The 24,095-nt window shown below is 35.0% G+C and overlaps 1 long non-coding RNA gene across 1 annotated transcript in view; it reads right to left on the bottom strand.

The window, feature by feature from the left end:
• LOC140152461 (uncharacterized) overlaps positions 1-24,095 on the bottom strand; it is a 31,600-nt gene that overhangs the window by 5,283 nt on the left and 2,222 nt on the right. The window contains exon 2 of the long non-coding RNA XR_011859023.1: positions 16,269-16,346. This is a non-coding gene — a long non-coding RNA (uncharacterized lncRNA). The remainder of the gene's footprint in view (positions 1-16,268; positions 16,347-24,095) is intronic.

The raw sequence follows: 24,095 nt of genomic DNA, 5'->3' as shown, positions 1-24,095 counted from the left end.
TTCATTTGAGTGTATTCACCTTTCAATACTAGAATAGCAGAATAATACAGATAATATTATTTAAAATAACATTTACCTCTTTGTGCAGATCAACAGAGGTGCTCTTGTCAAATGATGTGGTTTTCTGGGTGGTACTCATGCGAATAGCTCATATAAAATATTGCTATGTGTCATCAACACATGCGTTTAAATGAAAATGGAATTATCATTTTACCTGTGTTAGTCACTATTGATGATTGGCATACTGCACTTGACATCCCTAATATTTGGCTATGCTCCATGACTTAGTGGCAAGGGAAATTGAGCATAGACAGTTTAGCCAGAGGAATTGAAATGTTGCTTCCCTATGCTATGTTATTCACCTGCTTGCTTTAGTAGGGAATTGAATATAAATGCAGCCTTCTAGTCATAGCATCTTAAAGGTGCTGCACTCCAGTCCAGAGGCAGGTTATACTCCATTCAAATTCAGAGATCAACATATCCTGAAACCTACATTCATGAATTAATGAGCCCTTCTTTAATTGATTTAACAACAAACTGTCATCTTGTCTGATGCATTTCATATGGTGTTTGTTTGTGGATTCTGGGACATCAAATCCTAATAAGTAATATGAACAAATTTATGTGTCCATCAAGATCAATAATGTATAGGTCCATATATTATAACAAAAGACAAACTGTCCAAGATAGATCAGGTGCATAATGAAATAGAATTCCATCTACAAGGATGATGTGTTTTTGACAAAAGAGGCAATTTAACGCATACACCATCCTCCACAAAAACATTACAATAATTTGGTTTTACAATAATACATATTTGTACTGCCGCCTGCGCCTATATCAGTAATATAGTTTCTCAAACTCTGAATCATGTTTTTGTGGAGGATGTCTACCTTTCTTCGAAATAAAACACCTCTCATTTAGAGGCATATATACTTGTACATGGAATTCAATGGATATGTATAAAAGCTCAAGATGCCAACACTTACCTACATAAATTATCTTGTCATATTTCAACACATTTAATAACTTGGCTTCATTGGGGAACAAGTCATTACCCTACCAACCTTACCTTGAACATGGAAATGACTTAAAACACTGATAACTGACCTCTTATTGACCCAATTACCTGTGCCATCCATCCAGAAAATATTAGCAATGTGAAAATCTAAATTTGTGACTATCTTTTCATGGTTTCAAGTAATTTCCTTAAAACACAACTGGTATGTTTTTTAATTACTGTTATCACTTATCAGCACCAGCCATAAAAGATTTGTCCTCAAGTAGGAGTGAAACATGTGTCAAAATATCTCCATGGTCCAATTAGTCCTTCCTTTTCCTTTCTCATTTCCTCTTGTCACAGACATTAGGATCGCAAACATACTCATCCATAGGACACTGTTCTTTCACCCCAATGTATTTGTGCACTCAAAAATGACCTCTGTAAGAATTGGATACTAAAACTCATACCCAACAGGATGAGTACACTTTTTGAGTTAGCACTGTTGAATGTAAGTTAGTGAACCATGCCATAGGAAATGGGGCCATTTCTGGGTCATAGTGAGATACAAAGGCTAAATGAACTGGATAGGATTGTTCCTGCTTGATCAAAAAGTGATCTGATGACTTAATTGGTAAGATTGACAGGATCAATATCTAATTGCCAATCAACTTGTTTCCTTTTACAAATGTCAGAGTGAAACAAAAACAAATAATCATCTGACATTGTCATAACCTTTGTCTCAACTTCTTATTAAATATTGTTCTTGTGAAACTTAATCAAGTCAAGTTAGCATATCCCAAAGATTTTTGTAACATAATTTGTGTGAATAAGAATCAAAAGATTCTAATCAATTTTACTTCTCTGTAGACGAATGTGCAAGCATTAGGCAAAAAAAACCAAAAAAAACCCCAAGATTTCCAATTTTTTGGGTCGGTCTCTGAAGGCAACCAAACATTCTTTTTTGGCCACTGTAGAATGAAAAATGATTCTTACACTGTGCGACAAAATCTCAACACCATGTCCCATCTACGACTGTTTTATATGACATGACTTCTCATCATTTGTACTTGGCGGCACATCCAGCTCCAGATTGTCAAGTTGTCCACCATAACGTACAAGGAAAAAGAGAAAGAAAAATAGGAAGAGAATGGAAAAAGGTGAAAGAGGAGGAGTAGCCTACCTACCCTGAGCAATACGGATGACAATGCCCCTGTAATGAATCGGATTTACTACAATGTGTGCTGATTTGATAAAGCAACAACATATTTTCTTTGGCTCAATTTGCCAAAAAAAAAAAAAAAGGAAATAAGTTTTATGATAATGCAAAAACTGTTTTACAGTATGTAAAACTGCACACGAGCCTCTACAGTTTAAGCCCCGGCCCTACATCAAAATGTTGATAAAACAACAATATATTTTCAATAAGGCAAGCTAACCATGAGCTGTGTGGTATTCCTTCTTGGATGTTTTCTATTACATTCTGTCTTCCATTTTGATGAAGTTTTGTCAGACCCTGCCTGAGTAGGGTTTCCCAACTTGTCCTGTTGTTTAGTTGTTCCTTCATAGATTGATTGATTGATTATACAGTCCATATTCAATGTTGCTGTCAATGTGAGCTATCTGACTCATAATATTGACTATTGGTAATCTTTCAGTCAAACATTGTAATTTCATTTATGACTGGAATCAAGCCGGTTTATTGATAATGAACAAAAGACACAGTTCACGTTTCTTTGCAATGCTTGCTTACATACATGGCTAAATTCTAATCATAATTAGTTCAGACTTTGATATGTAGCACCCAACTATAATTAACCAGTACAGTTAATGGCGCATTTATGCTATTTATTATTATTCAGTACACAAGGAATGAAATAGGGGCACTCCACCGAAAGCAGCTCTTATAAACCTCATGTTCCCAGGATCACCTTATCCTTCCAACCTTTCATTAGTTATATTACCTTATTATTAAAGTGGTTGATATATACTTCTTTAATGCATTATGTGCGCCTTGAACGCCCCACGGAGTGGAATCATGTGCATTACTAAATGGTTTTATTATTTACATTAAATATTTTTAGGACCTACATGATTCTGCCTGACATAACTTCCTTCATTTAACTCCTCTAGAGGGGGCTGTCCGCCAGGCTAGAGATAGCTGATTTCCTAGAAGTCCATTGGGTTTATAATTCCCCAGGGTGCTGTTGTGATGTTATTAATTGTTTCCTCTCCCTAATCTGAGCTGTAAGGACTTCCTCTCTGTTCTGTCAATGTGAATTCAGTATCCAACATCTGGGGCCCTAAGTATCACTTTATAAACTAAGAATTTTGAAAACTTTTCATCCAATGAGCCAGAGCATTACGTTGCATCTAAATATGACTGTAAATAAGACGGTCTCAATAATATTTGTTCATGGCGATGAGAATTTTCACCACCAAGCTCGTAAAAACTTGGCTCAGATTTCAGTTTTAAAAGCATCACAGCATTGCATCGTGCTACGATGCACATGGAGTCTGAATCAAACTTTAAACATGTTAAAGCTAATGTCCTACAAATTTAAAAATAATAATAGCACTTGACTAACTTCACTTCTGACCCAAATCTCTATGACCCTGGACATTCCACACCAGGTTTGAGGTCTACTGTCTATGGTTTGATGTATCTTCTGGCAAGGAATGTTTTCCTGCATCATTGAGCAGAATAATGATCATTGAGTGTCTCCTTGGAACACTCATTTTGTTACGTATGTACAATTCATTTCTATATTTCTAGCAGATCATGCTTGAAACCTATCATCACATCTCTTGAGTGCTCTCAACTATTTCCCAATTGATGACAAGTGCCATCAAGCAAAGGCAATTCTTTGCTGCTTATTTATTTTCAGATACTGTCACTCTGGTGTTGAATTTCTTCGGCATGTTATTTTCTTCCCAGTTACAATGTATGTTCTAATATCTATCAGTAAACATGTAGGCCTATATCATGTACATATATCCTTGAACCAAAGGCTTATTATATTCAGCTTTATAATTTCTCTATTTTGCATTTCAAACTCGAGATTTTGTCAACACATTGCGCTCCTAGAACCTGGACCTAGAACTTGGGTTAGTGTTAGTGCTCCAGCATTTAGGGTTAGGCCTTTTGCTCCAGGAATGCTAAATGTTGATGTTCCACAATTTTGCGACCCAATGAACATTGATATTGCGCCAATTGTAAAACATACACAATGCATGTTCCCATGTATGATGTATTCTTATGTACCTTTTACTGTGAAAACTAACAAATTTCACTCACAAGTAAACCATTTATGTTGATTGATATGGTTTCTTCAGGTCTTCAGGATCTTTAGGCATGAGCAATGCTAGGCATGTGACAGGGTTAGCAACATGCACATGAACTTCACCTGTGTGGGCTTTATACAGCATGGAAACAATGTGCTACAAAATTTGAGAGTGTAAATCAAGCTTAATGCTAATGGTTCTATTGGGAATGAAATTCTGACAGAATTTATTCTGAACAATGTTTCAGTGTTTACAAATATGCATGATATGTGGAGAACTGGTTTTTCTGGTTTGGGATTTTGTAAAATTTGGTATGCATAAATATACCGTCAGCCGTTTTTTGGCACTTCCTGATTCTATAACCATCAAAGCCATTCTAAAGCATCCATGTTGATTTAATTAACTTATGTCACAATGTTGTGAAGCGGACTTTGAACTCATATAATTTCTTTCACTGTGTGTGCATATGGCTTTCACATTAATCAAAAAGAACGTTTGTAAATATTTATTATGCTCTATTCATAGACCATTGAGCTATGAGCAGTAAATCCTTTTACCAGGGAGATACCATTCCAACCTGATGTGGAAAAAACAAATTTATTATTGCACTAAGCTAATAGGTCATAGTATTTTGGGGCAATTCCAAGCGCATCATTCCACAATGCGAAGTTAGCATATATGAATTTCTTTTTTATGCAGCAGCCAAACATGTTAGTGAATAGCATAATGGAAGCTATTTTTGGTAAGCGAATGATTAAGGTAGGAAAAACTTTCCAAACCATCCTAATTTCTTTTGCATATGCAAACTTCGTGTTGCGGAATGATTTGCTTGGAACTGTCCTTTGACACATTTTTTCTCACTTGTTCATGATTATTGAATGTTTCCAAAGAAAAGATTGCAAGAACCACATAATGGTTCAAGAGCTCAAAAAGTTGTGTTACTGATACTGACCCAATCACAGGAACATCAGCTACAAATTCATTGAAATAAAGATCAATGTCCAAACATCTCATAATAATAGTCCAATTATCAGGCAATTTAATAATCTTATCTTATTTGATTAAAGCTGCTTATTTCGTATTATATTCTAAAATTATAAAAACATCAAATTGTATCAGGTTTCTTCTGTCATAAGATAACCTCAAATTAAAATGTGGACATTAATACAATAATATAATTCAATGTCAATAAACCTAGAAGTACAGGTTAGAAGATGCCCTGGTGCACTTTCTATATCAAAGCACTTTGGCAAGTGTTACAAAAACACAAAGTTTTTTTCCTGCCTATTCAAAGCTTGAAAAAGAGGTATTGGACTATTGACATCACATTGGTAGCTTGGTATAAAAGCTTGGCACTGGCCTATATGTCCATTTCAATCAAACACATAACTCACTCAATGGAGTTCAGTCAGTCCTATAAAGGACAGACAACAAAATAGTTCTTGGTTTGTCAAGTTGCTGCACAGTTCACAAGTTCATTCCTATGTACTTTGTAAATCACATGAATTCATGTGCACATTTCACAGTGTGGTGATCAGATTGGCAAGATATTGGAATGGAATCAATGGATTCAAGTTAGACTAGAATAAATCTCAGGTAATTTACACAACATTAATATAAGGGTACACTATGCACAATATCAGGGGGCAATTTTGTTGAACTTTGCAAGAACCAAAATTGATTCAAACTAACTCATCTTGTAAGTTTTATAGGTGAATCGTTGCAAGAATTGATTCTCTGATTCTCATCAAATTGACAGCCCTAAATTCTTATTGGACAAAAATGTAGGGACCCTACATTAATAAATTCCTTTTGTTAAAATACAGTCATCCATGAGCTTGTTTTTCACATGAATGTGAATGGAAGGGTCATTTTGGACACATTTACCTTTCAAAAAATAATTTTGAAAACAATTGGTGGCAGCCCATGAGAATTTTGCCTTGCAGGTGATGCAATAGCAGACCAGACTGGACTTCTATTCAGACAAAACAATGCAACAACTTAACAATTGGCCATACTTTGACCTAGGCTGGTTTGACCACTGTGGTTTGACCCTGCTGAAGTCCTTTCTTTGACCAAATGACCATAGACAGGCATCACAGATATTGGAACTGGTCTACATGGTCTATGCTTTGATCCTACATGCATGAGAGACCGACATCCTTACCCTGAATCTTGACTATAACATACAGATACTGGAAACAGGTCCATATATATGACCCAAATTTCCCAAGAATGACCTGGGGATGTCCTCATGAGGTATGTAATGCACTGCAGTGGTGGTAAGTTCAAGTTGATATGGTCTGTTACCAGGTCACTCTACCCACAACTCTCTGGAGTCCTCTGTGTCACATATTTTTGTGGGCGGTTATTTTTGCACAGCAAGTGTTGCAGAGAATAAAGACTACCTTACCTGAGAGTGAAAAAGCTGCACAATTGATTTGCCTAATGTATAGCAGTGTTTAAAATTTAAGTTGGGTAAAAACATATGAATGTTCAGAAACATGACAAAAACATAAAAACATATATTTAGAAATAAACATTTATAGAAATAAGCAACTGTAAAATTGGGCAACAAGAGGAGCCTACAAAAATGTTCAAAATGCATAAACATATGCATTGGTCATAATTATGAATATATCTACTCATACTGGAGAAGAACAAACAACCCTGGTATAATTGAAGTCCTTGCTCCAGTGAACTGAGCTAGGAAACCATGCAAGATGACCTGAAAATAGAAAGCTTTTGTGATCAGGTCAAGTGCATTCAAAAAGGATGCAATTGGCAAAATATGCTATTCTTTAACTTTCTGTGTAGGTAAGTTAATTGGCTATGAGAATCTCTTGCATTGAGGCGACTAATTATAATACAGACTTATGGTTTATTGGCATAGAGAGATAGACCAGTATAAAATCACTTTACTATGAATGGTTTTATTTACCTTTGGCACCTGCCGATTCTATACTGGAAAATGCACAGCACAGTCAAATTTCACTACATCCACACCATGGTTTGCATTTATGCAACAAAAATTGTCCTGAGACACTATGCAATTGAAGTTGAGTCATCATCGCATATCTACACACTTTCATTCTGATCCAGATTATTTCCAATGACACAAGCTATACAGGTTACAAAATCCAAGAACCACATTCAAAATGTTAAGTGCATTTTACCCTTCCAAGTATTTTTGCAGCAACCTGCACATATCACTAAATTGTAGCCTGAAGATAAGACTATTTCCATGCATATTTACTATGAATCCCCCATCACTGCTAACCAAATACAATCCTCTTTACAGCAAAGTACACAGCACATCCTCTTTGATGCATTTCTTCACATTTTCTTGCATTGAAACATCCCTAGCTTAGGGTGTATCAGTATCTGTCACCATTAATTGATACAATTCAATAGCGAGCTCAGAGACTTAGTGACAATGATGTCACCTATGGCAAAAGAATTGCAACAAATATCTCCAGGTGAACATCACTCATGCCGGCAACATTCTCATGGCCGATGAGCGATGACACTGTTCAAGAACTTATACACCAGTGCAGTCTTCAATTCAAATATTAATGCTATGGGGTATGAGATATGATACCCTCCGCACACATGAAAATGCACTGATGAGGTAAAGTTCTGAACTGTGACTTTGAGGTTGAGGAAGAAAGAGCTTGCTTTTGCCCAGTGTGCATCTCTGTAAAGATTCACATAAATTTGAGTTTTCTTCAAGAACAAATGAAGAGAACTTCAGATGCAAAATATGCCTATGAAAGGCTGTCTCATGTAGCTTGTTGCTGTCAGCTATTTTATGTAAGATAACTTTGCTATCTTATAGCTAATTAAGTAAGGGTACAAAATACAGTGAATAATATGAAATGTGGTATTAAAAGCTGGTGTACTTTCAAACAAGAATGCACAATATAATAAAATACACAAAATAAACAATCAAATATTAAACGGTACCAACATTGATGAAAAACTAAAGCAGCACATAACATATCTTGCCTTTTGCATCTGAATCCTTCAAAATGCAAGGCTGCTTATTCCTGGTAAATAATGACTGCAAGCACTGTACAACGCACTAATACATGAGTAATGCATCAAATAATGCAGGTGAATGAATCAGGACATACGACTTGAAATTTACCATCTTCCAGGCTGTCAAGCAATGTATGGGTTTTCGAGATTCATGGCATTCTGATGAATTTGAACTATTAAATTAATGGTAGTGAGCAAAGGGAATCACATCAGTTGAATCTTTGCATCCTTTGCATTAATGCATGCCAGCTTTCCTGTTCCTGGATACATCATCTGTGTTAATCCATGTCATCTGTAAGATGGATATATATTTTAACAATTTCTGCAACTTGTAAGTATCATCACCTTGACAAATCTTCACAAAACAGCAAAGGCATCTGCACCCACATGGTGCTGTAAATACACTTGGATCAAGTTGGATTACCGATCCTGGATCTTCGGTGGGGACAAAGGTCGCCTAAATTCACAAAGTTCATCACTGATCCTTTGTGTGCTACTATTATTATGCTACTGTGAGCATAGTAAAATTTGGTAGGCTCCCCACTCGATGATACCTGGCATTCATTACAATGTACATTGTACATGTATGATAAAACATCCTTCCCACACCCCTCATCAGATTGATCAATAAATTAAGTATCTTATTGAAGCAAACACACAGATTCATCACCTAATATCCAGTCAAATAACCATTACCATTCAAAAATTGCAACAATCAAAGTTTGATTACTGATATTTGCTCCTATCAATTCTAACCTTTTTTTGCGAAAGCCTGATCTATGTGTGAATTTAAAAGCTTACTACAATTTCAATGATAGAATAATTAGAATTGCAGACTAGACAGTAGTCCACTTGTGATTCTTCTGGATAATTATCACAAATAAATACTAGAAATATAATGAAAGACTGTTGTCTGAAGATGGACTGAAGAATGAAACTACTTGCTTTACATTTCTATAGCATAATAGCAGACACACAAAATTACCTTGTTGTCAATGTCAAGATATGAAATGAAAACTTTGGTTGCCAAAAAGCCCGGTTTAATGACCTCCACACAGTACATGCTGCTACACCCACTTCAATCCTACAATATTCAGTCAAAAAAGAAATACTGACAAATTGAAGGTATTTGGCAGGAAACATATGACCTAAATTGGAAAATTGATTTGGGAAATTGGTCCAATAACTCACATTTGGAACTAGGGAATAGGTGTGTTCCTCATGATTGTGAAATTTTCTGTATGCAAATGACCCCAACAACAGGCCTATACTAAGAAGGTAAATTGTTGAATACAAAACTCAATGCTGACTGACTGTTTTAAAATTCACTTACATAAAGATCCTATCTTGATTTGTGCTTGTAATATCTACTCAGCCAATATGAATGAAATTTTTTGAAACCATTTTTGGCTTTTCCAATATGCAGAGATTCAGTCAAATCAGTTGATATCACCATCAACCAATATTTCTTGTAAGAAACTACCAAAAAATCATTGTCCTGGCCAGTGTCGAAAAAGCCATCTTTTTCTTTAACCCTTGGTTTCTTCATGGAATGGTTTCTTTGAGACAGCAAACCATCAAAATGTGTGGTGAGTATTTAAACCATGAATATCAGAGAATAAATCCCCTCATTTTGTGACTAAGCTTTAACATGCCTGAATGGACTGGGTACACATTATGAATGAATTAAGGTCAGGTCTCTGACTGATTTGGTTTATTCTTTTGTGGGACAATCACATAATCTACAAAATTACTTGATTTATAGTATTTTATTTTAAGGCCAGGGATCATCTTTCAAATAAATTCTAGACAATCTTTATCCATATTATAATAATACCTAGCTCACAACTTGATGTGAGTACAAGTACGCCTCATCAATGCAAACATTATTTGTACTTGGCCAATATGTTGTAAACATTGACATGGTATATTGCAGTGTTTGTGACAAGCTTGTTTGAATAGATTTACAAATTTGTTTCAATCCAGATAATTATGTTAATAGTTTAATCATTAATCTGACCACACAGGTCATCATCTAGCAGGATTACGTACCAATAGAAGTCAGTGATCATGCATGGTAATATGCTCAAATCAAGTTAGCAATTTGGCATACCGATGTTGAGTGAATGAGGAGGCTCTGCAAAGGGTAGCTACATTTGTACCAATGGTGCTTCCCACTTCTTTTTGTGATCCTGATTTTGGCTATGTAGGTTTGTCTGTAGACTGTGGCACTCTCCCGATTCGGATCATGGAAATTGGGAGTTGAAAAGTGCATCTAGTGCCTACACAGCCTACAAAGCTTAACAGAGTGTGTATCATCATTTGCCACACCTTATCTTCTGGATATAACACTTTTGCCCAGTGTTATGTCTTTTTTTAGGGTCTGTGACATGCAAAATCATTATGAATTGGATATTTCTCTGGGACACACACACACACTGTGCAGGCAATTTAATGGCTGGGGAATTGACACAGCAGATGTCCTAACAAAGGGCTGCAATGATGGTCCAATGGTCCATCTAAACTTGACAATGTTCATTTATTATTTTGAAAGACAGCTTGCATGGTTCCACTTGAGTACAACTTGTCAACAATAACAAGACATAATCTCAATGATGCATGGTGACACAAACACTAGGTTATCCACACCACTGATCAGGAGTATGCACAGCACACACACACTGCTATTGTTTCTCCTGACAACTTCAACACCACCAATCACCATGGAGAATTCTCCCAGAGCTTTATTCTTGTACATTTTTTGGAGCTGGGGAAAAAATTAATAGGGCCTACATGTGTGAGAGCTCTCTAGGGGGAAAAGTGTGGGGGAGCATTAGATGCATTGGATTTTCAAATCTTCGCAACCACTGAGACACACTGTTTTTGTCCATATTCACATTATTAATCTATGCACAACTCTCCCATCACAAGGCATGGCAGCAGTCACAAACGTATCACCCCATGATGTAAGGAGTTAGTACACTACGGGCTGTTGCAATTAGTATACTATGCACTCGGTTCAATGGTGCTTGCGCGCACCTCGCGCGTACGGCTTCGGTTGCCTGTGCTACGCGCTTGCCAAACTGTGGCTAGTAATAAAATGGGGAACAAAGTAAGCCTCTGAACATTGTCCATCCTGGCAGCATTTTCTCTCTTTCAGAAAACTTCCCTACAGCATACAAATGTACTGCATGCATGAAATATGACTTTATAATGGAATTTATTGACAAAATAGATTTCTTCATGCTATAAATTCTTTTAAACCTTCTGAAAGTTGTTCAACTATTGACCTGTCATGTACCTCTGTAAAAGTATGCACCAATTACTAGCCAAACATGTTTGGACATGTTCTCATATTCAAGAAGAAACTTTTAAAAACTTTTCCTCAGCCTTTTCTTGCCATGAATGGTTCCCACTGCATCTCTCACAAATCACTATGGTATTCAAAATAAATAAACATTTCAGAACAGAGAAATGTGGGAGAAAAGGGAATACCATGAAAACAGTCATGGTTGAAGACTATAGACAGAGTTTTAAAGTTATTGAAAAACTATTGTAATGTTGCCCTCCCATGGTTGGCGCAGGTTGATTCCAAAGTCATTGTGTCACCATATTTAGGTCTAAACATCTATTTGAACATTTTCTCTTAAAGCCATGTTGTAACATTTCCATAAAAAATATTGAGAGTGTCCTCCTTAACAAAAGTTACAATATGGCTTTAAAAACAATAAAACATTTCCTCCAATGAAAAGACACCTCTCAATTTTTTCCTACAAAAACTACCATTTTTTTATTCATTTTTTGGTCCGTTTGAGTGGAGTTGGTTGCTGCAACTTGGTAACACAAAAAAAAATATTTGCAATCATTTAGGTCTGATATGAATATCATTTTTAGTAGCCTATGCATACAAGTCTAGACTATAATTGAAGACCCAAATTAAAAAGACTAGTTTGGGTATAATGTCCTGTCAACCAGACCAAAAATGCCGTACTGCGCAGGTCAGCAACCAATCATGCCGCTCCTTTGCCCTAACATCAGACACAAACTAGTCTTTTTAATTCGGTCTTCAATTATTTTTAATTCGGTCTTCAATTATACCATAACACAAATCCTGTTTCAGGGTAAAATGTCCCCACAGATGACATATTGGAATAGAATAATTATGAACACAGTTTAAGAATTTAGGCAAACAAATCATACACAAAATATCCTGACACACATACATTCATCAGAAATGGTGGTAGGAATAATGAGTAAGAAATTGTGCACACAAATCATTTGACTGAAATAGGTTGGTCTGATATGTTAGCTTGAGTGAGTGAGTGGTAAGAAATAATGCAAACAATAAGTCTTAGTCTGTTTCAATTAAATGTACTGGGTTGTTATTTTCCATGCAGTTCTCATACATTGGAGGATTTTATCTGACATATCAAAACAAGATGTTCTTTGCAAACTTACATCTGGACATGTTATGAACTATGATGCTATATTTCTCTTTTGTACTGCATCTAGGCCCTACACAGTGCTCTTGAAAGTTAAAGCGATAGGCCTAATTAATGCTAGATGTACAATGTACACAACTACACATGTATATGAAGAGCTTTGTTTCAAAACCCTTACATTCACTTGAGCAATTTTAAGAAAGCATCCAAAAATCATCAAGAAAATCACTGATATAAGGGGGTTTGCAACAAAAGCAGTTTTTGGCGGGATGCTAATCATACCCAGGCATCCCGCCAAAATCTGCTTTTGTTGCAGACCCCCTTATATTAGTGATTTTTTTGATGATTTTGTGATGTTTTGTCAAAATTGCTCAAGTGGAAGGGGTTTTGAAACAAAGCTCTTCATATATGTACCATATTTCAATTTCAAATATGAATACATTGTCACTTTGCTTTCAGATCTTTTTCAGCCTCTCAGGGGTTACATTTAGTATCTCCCCTTACCATCACATTTAGTATCTCCCCCTACCCTCACAAATTTAGAGGGGGCACCCCTGCTGACATCTACTACTGTACTCAACAAACCACATAGTTCTTCACCAGGACATTGGGTCTTGACATTTACAGACCATGTGGATATGTAATACATTGTTATTGAAGAAGAACAGTTTTATTATGACAGTCAACCCATCCATAACAAGGCTATCAATCAAAGTATTTATATCTTGTGAAAACCAATATCATCAATGGGGATAATATGATCTATGTCCCAACTGCTGATTGTTAGAATGTCATCACTAAAAGCATTATGAAAGCCATTACATGTTTTGTAAAATTGTAAAAATAACCTTGTAAAAATAACCTTGTAAAAATATGGCAGTATTCTGAGTGTATATAGGGCCTACAAGTATCTACTTTCCCAAGAAATAACATCACACATATGTGATGCGATCAAGCAAAATCAGTCAGAACTCTGAAATATTAAATTTTCAGTTTCTTATAGGATAGTAAAAAGCATTTACAAATCTGGATTTTGCAGAAAACCCCATTGAAATTGACCAACCAGTTCCAAAGATATGAGTTCCCAAAACAACATGAAACAAAAAGAAATATTTCTTTTGTATGGCTAAATCTCAAATCAATATTTCCGAGTTCCGACTGATTTTGATTTTGCTTGATCGCATCACATATGACATGAGACAAACTTGTCTATAACAAATTCCTGACATTTAAAATTAAATTATAATTACACTGTCACAAACTTGACCTGACTAGATGATCTAAATTATTAAGGACAGAAAGATTTATAAGAAAAAATAATCTCTTTTGGTTTCACTTCCACTCTCCATGTGTAAAATACTTGAATTCATTTCAAAAGAACATTCTAATATTTATTTGATTACAGAATGTCTTTGATGGGTTGACAAAATAGTATCTGTTGAATCAGGTCTCGGATTTCTTCCTGGAGCCAACTTGGTTTGCAGATATATGGGAATTGTGAACCCAAGATGCCATATTTCACACACACTCTTCACTCTTGGCTTCAATCAGAAATACTCAGCATTACAATTTTAAAAACATTTTGAAGAAAACTCTCCAAAACATTATCTTTTCAACCAGTTGATATGATATCTTCCATCAATATTGAAGATTGGTGAAATACAATCCTTTACACTTTGTGAAAACAATTTACCATTCATTCTAGATGCTTCAACCAAGTCACATATACCCAAACCTTGCAACCTACTTGTACAAAGAGATAATGTATTCAAAATAACATGTCTGGACTCAATCTGCAACAACAAAATAACTAGACCTGCTAGGAATATGAGATTTTGAATACCAAATACGCACCTTGAATTTACGAAATATTTCACACAAAAATCAACAATTATGAAGCAAAAAAATGCAATTTTGTGTTTTTGACAGATATCCCTGTTTCATCATGCCCAAGCCTCGTAAAATTGAAAACTTTTTAGCTTCCATAAAATGTTATATAAACAAGTGAATTGCTCCAGAGCAACACCCTCAATTATTTTTGGGATTCCTACTTTCTGCATGATTATAATGCACAATGGTATACTAAAATACCACATAACTACTATGCCTGAAGTGCTTTAATTACAATAAAAGTTAAGTTTTTATATTAAATCCGGAGATCTCTGGTTAAATATCCAAGTTCACCGATTGAATGAAGGCTGACAAGTCTCATGCGTGTGAGCTCTTGTGTACATGTATCATTGAATCAGTGATGTATAAACTGGCACGGTGCACATCGCTATTCGTCTTACATCTTATTTCTATATCTCAGCTGTGTGAAATTGGTGAAGTTCTGCTGAATAATACATGCAATACGATCGCCGATTTGTAGGCGGTGGTATGAAATGGCAATTTTCTTTGTATTACCGGTACCTCATTTGTTTGCCTCAAAATTAAAAGGGGACAATGTGATCAGTGAAAATAGGAATCTAAATAGGAATCACTTATTATTGCTTTAATTCAATGAGACAATAAAGCTAGTCTAATGTTTCCATTCCAACAGTCTGCAATAGAAAATATAACCAAAAGTAAATCCTAGTACAAAATGTGGCAAAGCCTCTTCTACTTCCACCTACAAAAAGCCGACACATTTTACAAATGTAAGCAATATCAACTTCACTGGAAGGCTGAGTAGAAGAGAGAATTGAGTAAATCCTCTTACCCAAGGTTCACTGCATTTATTACTAAATACCATTATAAACTAACACTGTTCAAATATCCTTTAATATCAATGCAAGATTAAATATGTTGATTTTGAAAGTAACACAGTTTATGATCCAATTATCACACATCAAAGCGCATTGGCCACAGTGTAATGCAAAGATTTTAGCAATGTTATTTTTACCCATCTCTAGTTTGCTTGCCCCCTTATGCCTTTAGAAAAAAAAAAATGTTTGATTGGCGTAACATAAAAAAAAATAGGGTAGGTAGGTCGGGATTTTTTTTTTACTTTTAAAGCTGTAAATTGCGTTTGATAAAGGCCTTGGAGCTTTTAAAAAAAAAAAAAAAAATTAATTTTTTTTATCTAAATTCATTTTTGCAACAACAAAAAAAAAAAAAAAAACCAGAGTGGGGCCAATTTTTTGGGTCCGTTGGGTTAAGCCAATAAAACAATTTTTTTAGGCCTTAGGTCTAGCACTCTGACTGGAAGTTGAACTACATGTAATATCCATCCGCATCTTGCTTATTCCCTGTCAGATGTACTGTGGCCCATCTGCTACATGTGTAAAATAGCAAACATGCTGAATTTGGATGCCAATTTTGGCAGAATTCAGAATATATATCGCCAATTCGCCATACAAGCCTACCTGTGATTTATGCACTACAAATTATAATTTTTGCTGGATTGCACAGAGTGAACATCTAGTCTATTTAAAAGGTGTGTCCACTAGTGAAGTAGGGTTAAAATAATACTATGCAGCAAATTGGCAATAACATGTGATTTTAAAAAGTGCATTTACCTGAATATATTTCTCACAGCCAGGCCAGGCTGCTGGTCTCTTCCACAGCAATGACAACTTCTACATGTATTCAGTTATCTGCAATGAATAACAATAGGCATAAAACATTACTTTTGATAAAAATAATTATACTAAAATAAAAAAAGTATTCTAATCCTTTACTCCTCAGTGTTAGGATTTCTCCACTTCATTACGATTACAGCATAGTGTTTGTTGCATTGTTCCATGCCTGCAGTACAAGGTGGCATACTTCACCATACAATAAATTGAATGATAACAAACAAAGTGGTGCTGACCCTTGCAATTCTTGAGGTCAAGGTAATGTGATGTACATTTTGTAGCACAAATTTTCACATACTTCTAAAAGTAGTTTTGCAATGCAAGTCTCTCAATCTGTACAATTTTTTGAAAATGGAAGGCATGCAAATATTTGAAATGCAGAACCATGCTGGGTTAACAAATTTATAGTGGCATAATTATGTCCATACAGGCCTTGTACAATGTAACCTGAAAATATATAAAGTTCAACTACCATATTTCAGGGAATTTTTCATTGTTTGTATGCATTTTATTAATTTCATAGTTTAAACACACAATTTCCTGGTGTATAAGGCCAAGATAATAAACACTAATCACTTGTGACACTTGATATCCTACTATCTTGTCCCCACCAAGTACATCCTCCAATCACATCCACAGGTCTCTTCTAATCATAACGACTCATGTTAACGAGGTTGATTAATTGACTGTTCCCTCCATCAGATGTCACCATCATATTTATTACTTGTGGTGAAAAAAGACCTTCAAAATTTGTTCAAAAAGGTAAATATTTAATTGATCAAGTTGTCATCCTTTGGTTTGTCATCCATTTAAGAGCAAATACTTTGAGTCCATCATCATGGGAGCTTTGCTACCTTGTGTAGTGTACTATTAGTCACACTCATCTTGCTAAAACTTTAGTTGAAAACACATACCATGCTTTCAGTTTTACTCAAACTATCAACAGTCAATTTACCACTTACATGACATAGCCCACAGTGGACATATCCATGTGTGTACCTAAATCTTAACATGGCATTATTTATGTCATTGTAAAATTTTTGGGGTTTTTTGTTGACATTTTACTTCATAGTGCACATTTATGCAAAATCAATTAGTTCTCTTTTTGCAGGGCTTAGTGTGCTATATTGTGAAATTTGGGTGGAAATTGCCCTGTGTATTTTGAGACCTGCATCAAAATGAATCCTAATTGATGCAGAGAAGATGACATGTTCTGCTGAATGCATCTCTTTTTGAATTTCATTAGCACACTCCTAAAGACACAGTAATCACTCATTTACTATTCGCATTAATTCATAAACCCAACAGCGGCAATATCCTGTACTGCAGAATACATGCCCCCAATCCACCTGCTCCAAAACTACCTACCGTACTAGTCTTCTTAATTTGCATGTTATGTCAATTCTAAATGCATTGATTTTTACAACTAATCACCCTACTCACCCATCTTGAAATAAGTATGATTAGATTTTCAGAATATAGACAATGATAAAAACAATTACCACAATGCTCTCAGTAAGTTCAGTTAAAATGCTATTGTCATTAATTGATTGCAAATATTTAATTTCACACATTCCGTGACAATTACAAATTACCTAATTAACCTTTATTTATTTAGTTTATTGTAAGAAATACAATTCTTTTTTGCTAGCAGTGGATATACATGGAAATTTTTAAAAAGGTGTTTTTTTATCAATGTGTGAGTCCAAACACAAACTTGTAGAATTATACCACCATCACCATTCATTATTTTTACAACAGAACAACAACAACAAAATAACGATAACGAAATACCGTAATGATGATGTTTTATAAAGAGGAAAAGTACAAGAACAATTTATTACCTGTATTTATATTTCAACGTAATAACAATTATGCAAAACAGATCTCCTGACATTTTGTTAATGACTATGCACAATTTACAGTGAACTAAACACAATCCATCAATTTATAATACAAATGACATTTTTAAAGGAGTATTTCGTGATCCCAGCATCCTCTTTTTATGACATTTTTCAGTACATATCCACGAAAAAAGCATATTCCCAAAATTTCAGTTGATTCCGATATTATGCGTTTGCGAATTATGCATGATTATGTGTATTACACTGCTCCATAGACAATACGTTGTAATTTCGTTCTGGTGCACCAGAACGAAATTCAAATTTCACGATATCTTTGCTAAACGAATTAATCTGCAAGAAATATTTTGTACATAAACATTATGTAGCCAGAGGTTTCCAGTGATATAAAAATCTCAACTTTTTTTGAGAAAAATGTGGGATGAGGCTTTGGATCACGAAATGCCACTTTAAATGAAATATATTTTAACCAAAGACAATATAGAGAGAACATACCATATTGTAAGGGTAATGAAGAGTCAGACCTTTGTAGAAGAAAATACTATTTTATTTTATTCCACACAGTTATTTTCATGAAGTAAATCTACATCAATATTAATAACACTGTGTCATATCACCCAATGGGGTCTAGTAATTGTATTTGTTTATGAATGATACATTGTTCATGTGTCTATGAATAAAAACAATGGTGCAATTGTATTTTGCATGACTTTGGTAGACATGAAAGGTCTCTGCATCAGCCTGCATAGATTTTGAATATAACTGTAAATTTACTGATATCACTTTGTGGTCAATATAACAATCAAAATAATTATCATATTAAGTACCAGTACATGGAGATGCTGCATACAGTGACACTATACTACCACAAATAATTGTAATTCATTTAAATATAATAAATTTTGCAAGACTCAATTCGCAAAATTAAATTGCTGCAAAAATCATTTATTATTTTTACAATGGTTGCCAAAGGGAAACTATTGTGGTGAAAGTTTAAAAGTGAACTTGTGCCAGTTCCCACAAAATCTATCAATGCAGTATTACCACAACCAGCTTTTTAGCAATCAGCCAAATACTATACATTTAGTCTGCATGGAATGTACATCGCATTTGATCACAATTCAGAAGTGACAACAACAAAATTATTGTGTATCATATCTTCAAAGACAGCATTAGCCCTTGATGTAGCTTGCACCTGACCCTAATTCTTCATTCTGACTTGACCTGATTTCAAGAAATTTCATGGCAAACCAATCTCTTAATTACATGTACTAGAACTATAGATTTCCTTAACCTAATTCTATCCAAACTAACCAAGAAGCTTAGTATTCACCTGTCACACTGGCCATGAATAATTCAAATCCCATCTTCACCACACAGAAAATGTCTCCATATTCTGGTAAGTTAATAATTAATTATTCAATAACAAACGTGTAATGCAAAACGTACTGCTTGGACAACCATTTTTCAGTGTTAGTCACACATCCGATGATCCAAAATGCTATTAAGAACATCAAATGTGATATCAGTATCAAGACATTTTTCTTGCTTGAAAACAATTTACAATACCCCCAGTCCCCCCCCCCCACACACACACACATACAATCATATGCACAGACATGACAAACACTACACACATTTGCAAGGTCAACTGCACATGTCTTTCTGGCCCAGTGGTGTAATGCGAGTCATTATAATTGGAGGGAGGGGGGGAGGGGGGTAAAAGCCATTTTTGAAATTTTGGCATGATTTCTATGGGAAATCGATTGGGGGCATATTTGCCCCGTCATATGCTACACCACTGTTCTGGCCCATCGGACATGTAGAGAATGCAGATGGCCACCACACACACACACACCCACATCAGTATTTTACTTGCACAACAACTTGGCCAAGTGAAGACCTTTTCCATTTTCCCTTTGTTTTTATGAAATGATGCAGAAGAAAATCTTGAATAGAATCTTTGAATAGAAATTGGAGATCTGCAAACTTAAATCTATTTTGGCAATTGTGCCACTTCTGAATTTTAAATTCGTCACTTGCATGTGCATGTATGATCAAGCACAATGGTTGATCATGCTAACTGATTTTGTGTTTATGTTCCAAAGAATTTTCGAATTATTTCTACTTTAATATTTTTAACAACATTTAAGGGATCTAAAATGAGCGTTTATTGCGTTTCGACAGTATTTTTTGTGGGACATGAGAGCACCTCAGACCTATCGAATTGCATTCTGAATACGAAGCATGTCTTTCTGATATCAAATAATTTTCATTTTTTGAAAATCACAATGTAATACAAATTTTATGACAAATTATAAAAATTGGATATTTTTCAAATTTTTGATATATAACAGTCCTCGAAGTAAATTATATAAATCTAATGATATAAAGTGTATGTAGCAGGGAGGAAAAGCCGACGGTCAATTGAAAATTTTGACCTTTCATATTGAAGATATGGATTTTTTCCCAAAAAGACATAATTTTTTTGGTGTTTTGGGGAAAAAATCCGTATCTTCAATAGGAAAGGTCAACATTTTCAATTGATCCTCGGCTTTTCATCCGACCTACATACACTTTAAGTATCAATCATCAGATTAATAAAGTTTACTCCAAGTACTGTTAAATATCAAAAATATCAATTTTTAATGATTTGCCATAAAATGTGTATTAAATTGCGAATTTCAAAAAATCAAAAATATATGTCTGATGTGCTCTAATGTCCCAAACTTCAATGGGAATCTCAGCATATTGTAGCCAGCCTACAGGTGGAATTGCCAAGATGAAGGAATTTGATTGTGCCTAATATGTAACTCATTTTGCTCCAACAAGTCTTCTTATAATTACTATGCAAAATATGATCTGAATGAACAAAAAACAATTGGAAAAAGTGACCCCTCATGACGAGTATTGTATTTTTCAAATATGTATGCATCAATATTTCAAAGGTATGGCTTTTTTTTCTACCAGCGCTTTTTAAATTTTCATATTTCATTATTTATTCCAGATGCCTTATTATTTTTAGCACTCACATAATATGAAGAAGTCAACAATTACAAAATGTCAGCATATCTTCAAATATTGAACCATATTTTATTTGGCAATTCATGCAGATTTAAATTTGTTGAATTTGACTTTGATTTGAAATAACAGGCCTATTGTTATTCAAGTTCACCAATGCTACCAATGAAGTCACCACTATTGTCAGGAGCAATGCAACAATTGGCACAGTATATAATACTGACTTAAATTAATCACGTTAAACTTGTTTCACCTTAAAAATCAAATCCCTTCTTATTACAATGTACACCGGAAACGTGGTGCACTGAACTATGGAGGGCATTGGAGGCTGTAGAGAAAGGGGCAATACATGTAAGAAGAATTTTGAAATTTATAGGATTGCATTTCAACAAATGCATGCACCTTCTTTTCTTGACAATTAGCGGCACATAATTTTGAACATGTCCACATTTATATCCCTATACTGTTTATATTAAATGCAGAGATGCCACTCAGTTTCACTCAAAAAACCTGAAACTGGTCACTGGTCAGGAAAACCTGAAAAAGCACATGAATGCAGGCCAAAAAGCCCCAAACCAGGCTGAAATTCAATAAAAACACAAGAATTTGAACTCTGAAAAAAAAAACCACCTGAATTCAGCCTAAAACCTGAAAAGTGGCAAATCTCTGATTATGTACCCATCAAATCATTGGAATCAATGCATAGAAAACATAGACTTGGGCTATAAAATCCTTTTCCATTGGCCCAACCAGCCCAGATTTTACATTTTTGGGGTTTATTTATTTATTTACTTTATTGCTGCATGCATGTTAAATCAGCATATTTTGATTACTGTGCATACTACTGTATTCAAGCTTCAAAATAAGCAGATCTGGACCACGAACCACACATTTGAAGAAAAAAAACAGCTCCTAGTCCTGTGATTATCTAGTGAACCAGGAGCCATTTTTAAAGAGCTAAAAATCATTTAAATTTAAATTGTACACATTAAATACAAAACCTGCTTTAACTACCAGGCTCTATTTTTAAACAAATGTAGAACCTGTCTCATATGATTTTGGTGTGGACCAGGGGCTAAAATGTTATGACCATTGGGTAAATGGTTCCTGGTTTCCTGGGTGACTGTGTATTTTGAAGTTTGACTGCACTGCAACCAGCCACCACTGTCACAGGTGTATTATTTTATGGTACATGCAATCGTTATGTATTTTGATGTATTTTCTTTGACCCCTGGGCCAAACTGGAACACAGTATTGATCATTGAGCTTTGTACTACAGGCAAAACAATATCTAATTAATCTGTCCTTTTTTTACATTTCTTTTTCAAATTAGTCTCTTTCTTTTTTTCTTCATATTTTGTTGCAATATTCATAACAAACATGTGATAGCCACATACAGTCTGGCCCGAGACTAATTTTATGAATGAACTTGACTAGACTAATGTCATCACCAGGGGTGAAATTAAGTGGGAGACTCAACTGAAATTTTGGGAATAAGCTTTTTTTCATGGATATCTACTGAAAAATGTCAGAAAAAGAGGATGTTATAGAAAAATAATTTGTGTACATTGTGGAACACACTTTTGCGTGGCTGTGCGTAGTATTCATAATCAAATTAAGTATTTCTTGGCCAAACTGGAAAGCTGTGAACGCTAGTGGCTCCGCGATAAACACACACATATACTGATATAGCACGGTACAGAAGAAAGTATACCCGTGCCTTACACTGCGTACATGATTAGTAGTACACTACATGGACGCAACGCGCATGTTACAGTTTGGGAAAGAAATACTTAATTTGATTACCGGTATAAGCCAGGGGCAGACTTAAGTTTCAGTTTTCTACTGGCCCTCCGGCCAGTGAAGTGGTGAAATGTAGTGGCCCTGCAATAAATTTACTGGCCCAGCTTTTTCAATAATGTTCTACTGCAACAACAACAAAAAACCACCGTAATATTTTTGTCGGTGTTTTAGGGAAAAAATCTATATCAATTTTTAATCATTTGTCATAAAATGTGTATTCGGCTATATCGCGAATTTCAAAAAATCTATTAATTATTTGATATCAGAAGGACATTCCTCGTTTTCAAAATGTAATTTGATAAGTCTGATGTGCTCTCAGGTCCCACAAAAAATATGTGGAAATGTTGCTATCCGAGCCCTTAAAATCAAGCATTTTAATTTGTTTTGTACTGAATGTATTTAATGTAGAGAGTGTAGTCACTAACACAAGTTCAGTCCATAGTCCTGCCTTTTTTAGTTCCAAAAGTTCACAAAGGTTCAAATATATGCAGTATCATCATCACTATATTCATCAGATATAGCACGAAAGAGCTTGGAAGTAGTACGTGGGCCTACTATAGCCGTAAAAAAGCGGCAGTATATTTCCAACTTGCTAGCAAAGCAAGAATAAGAATATAAATATACAAAAAATCATTGAATAAAGATATAAAAGTTTATAAATAAGTGACAGGCGGAGCAGAAACTGTAAATATGTCCATCACTGATTATATCTTGTCTCAAATGTGTTATATCAGGCTCAAAAATCTAGTGGCCCACCGGGCCAACATTGTTGGAAGTTTACTGGCCCGACGCAAAATCCACTGGCCCCGGGCCACCGCTTAAATCCGTCCCTGGTATAAGCTGTTGTACGCAGATAACCAGGCATATATAGACGCATCTTAGTGTTGTACGCTCGTGCATTAGCATGATTAGTCGCGTAATAACAAGCGTAACGTAGTTGAATGTTCCACGATGTACACAATTTATATAATTTTTCTATAGGATCACAAAATACTCCTTTAAGAAAAAATGGCCATTTTCACTTGTCTTCAAAAAGTTGTTTTTACCTAGATTTGCTGCATGCATGGACAAGAAAATGGCA

Source organism: Amphiura filiformis, chromosome 5 (genome assembly GCF_039555335.1).
Source record: "Amphiura filiformis chromosome 5, Afil_fr2py, whole genome shotgun sequence".
In the NCBI taxonomy this organism is placed as follows: Eukaryota; Metazoa; Echinodermata; class Ophiuroidea; order Amphilepidida; family Amphiuridae; genus Amphiura; species Amphiura filiformis.
This window is presented reverse-complemented; position numbering and strand designations above follow the sequence as displayed.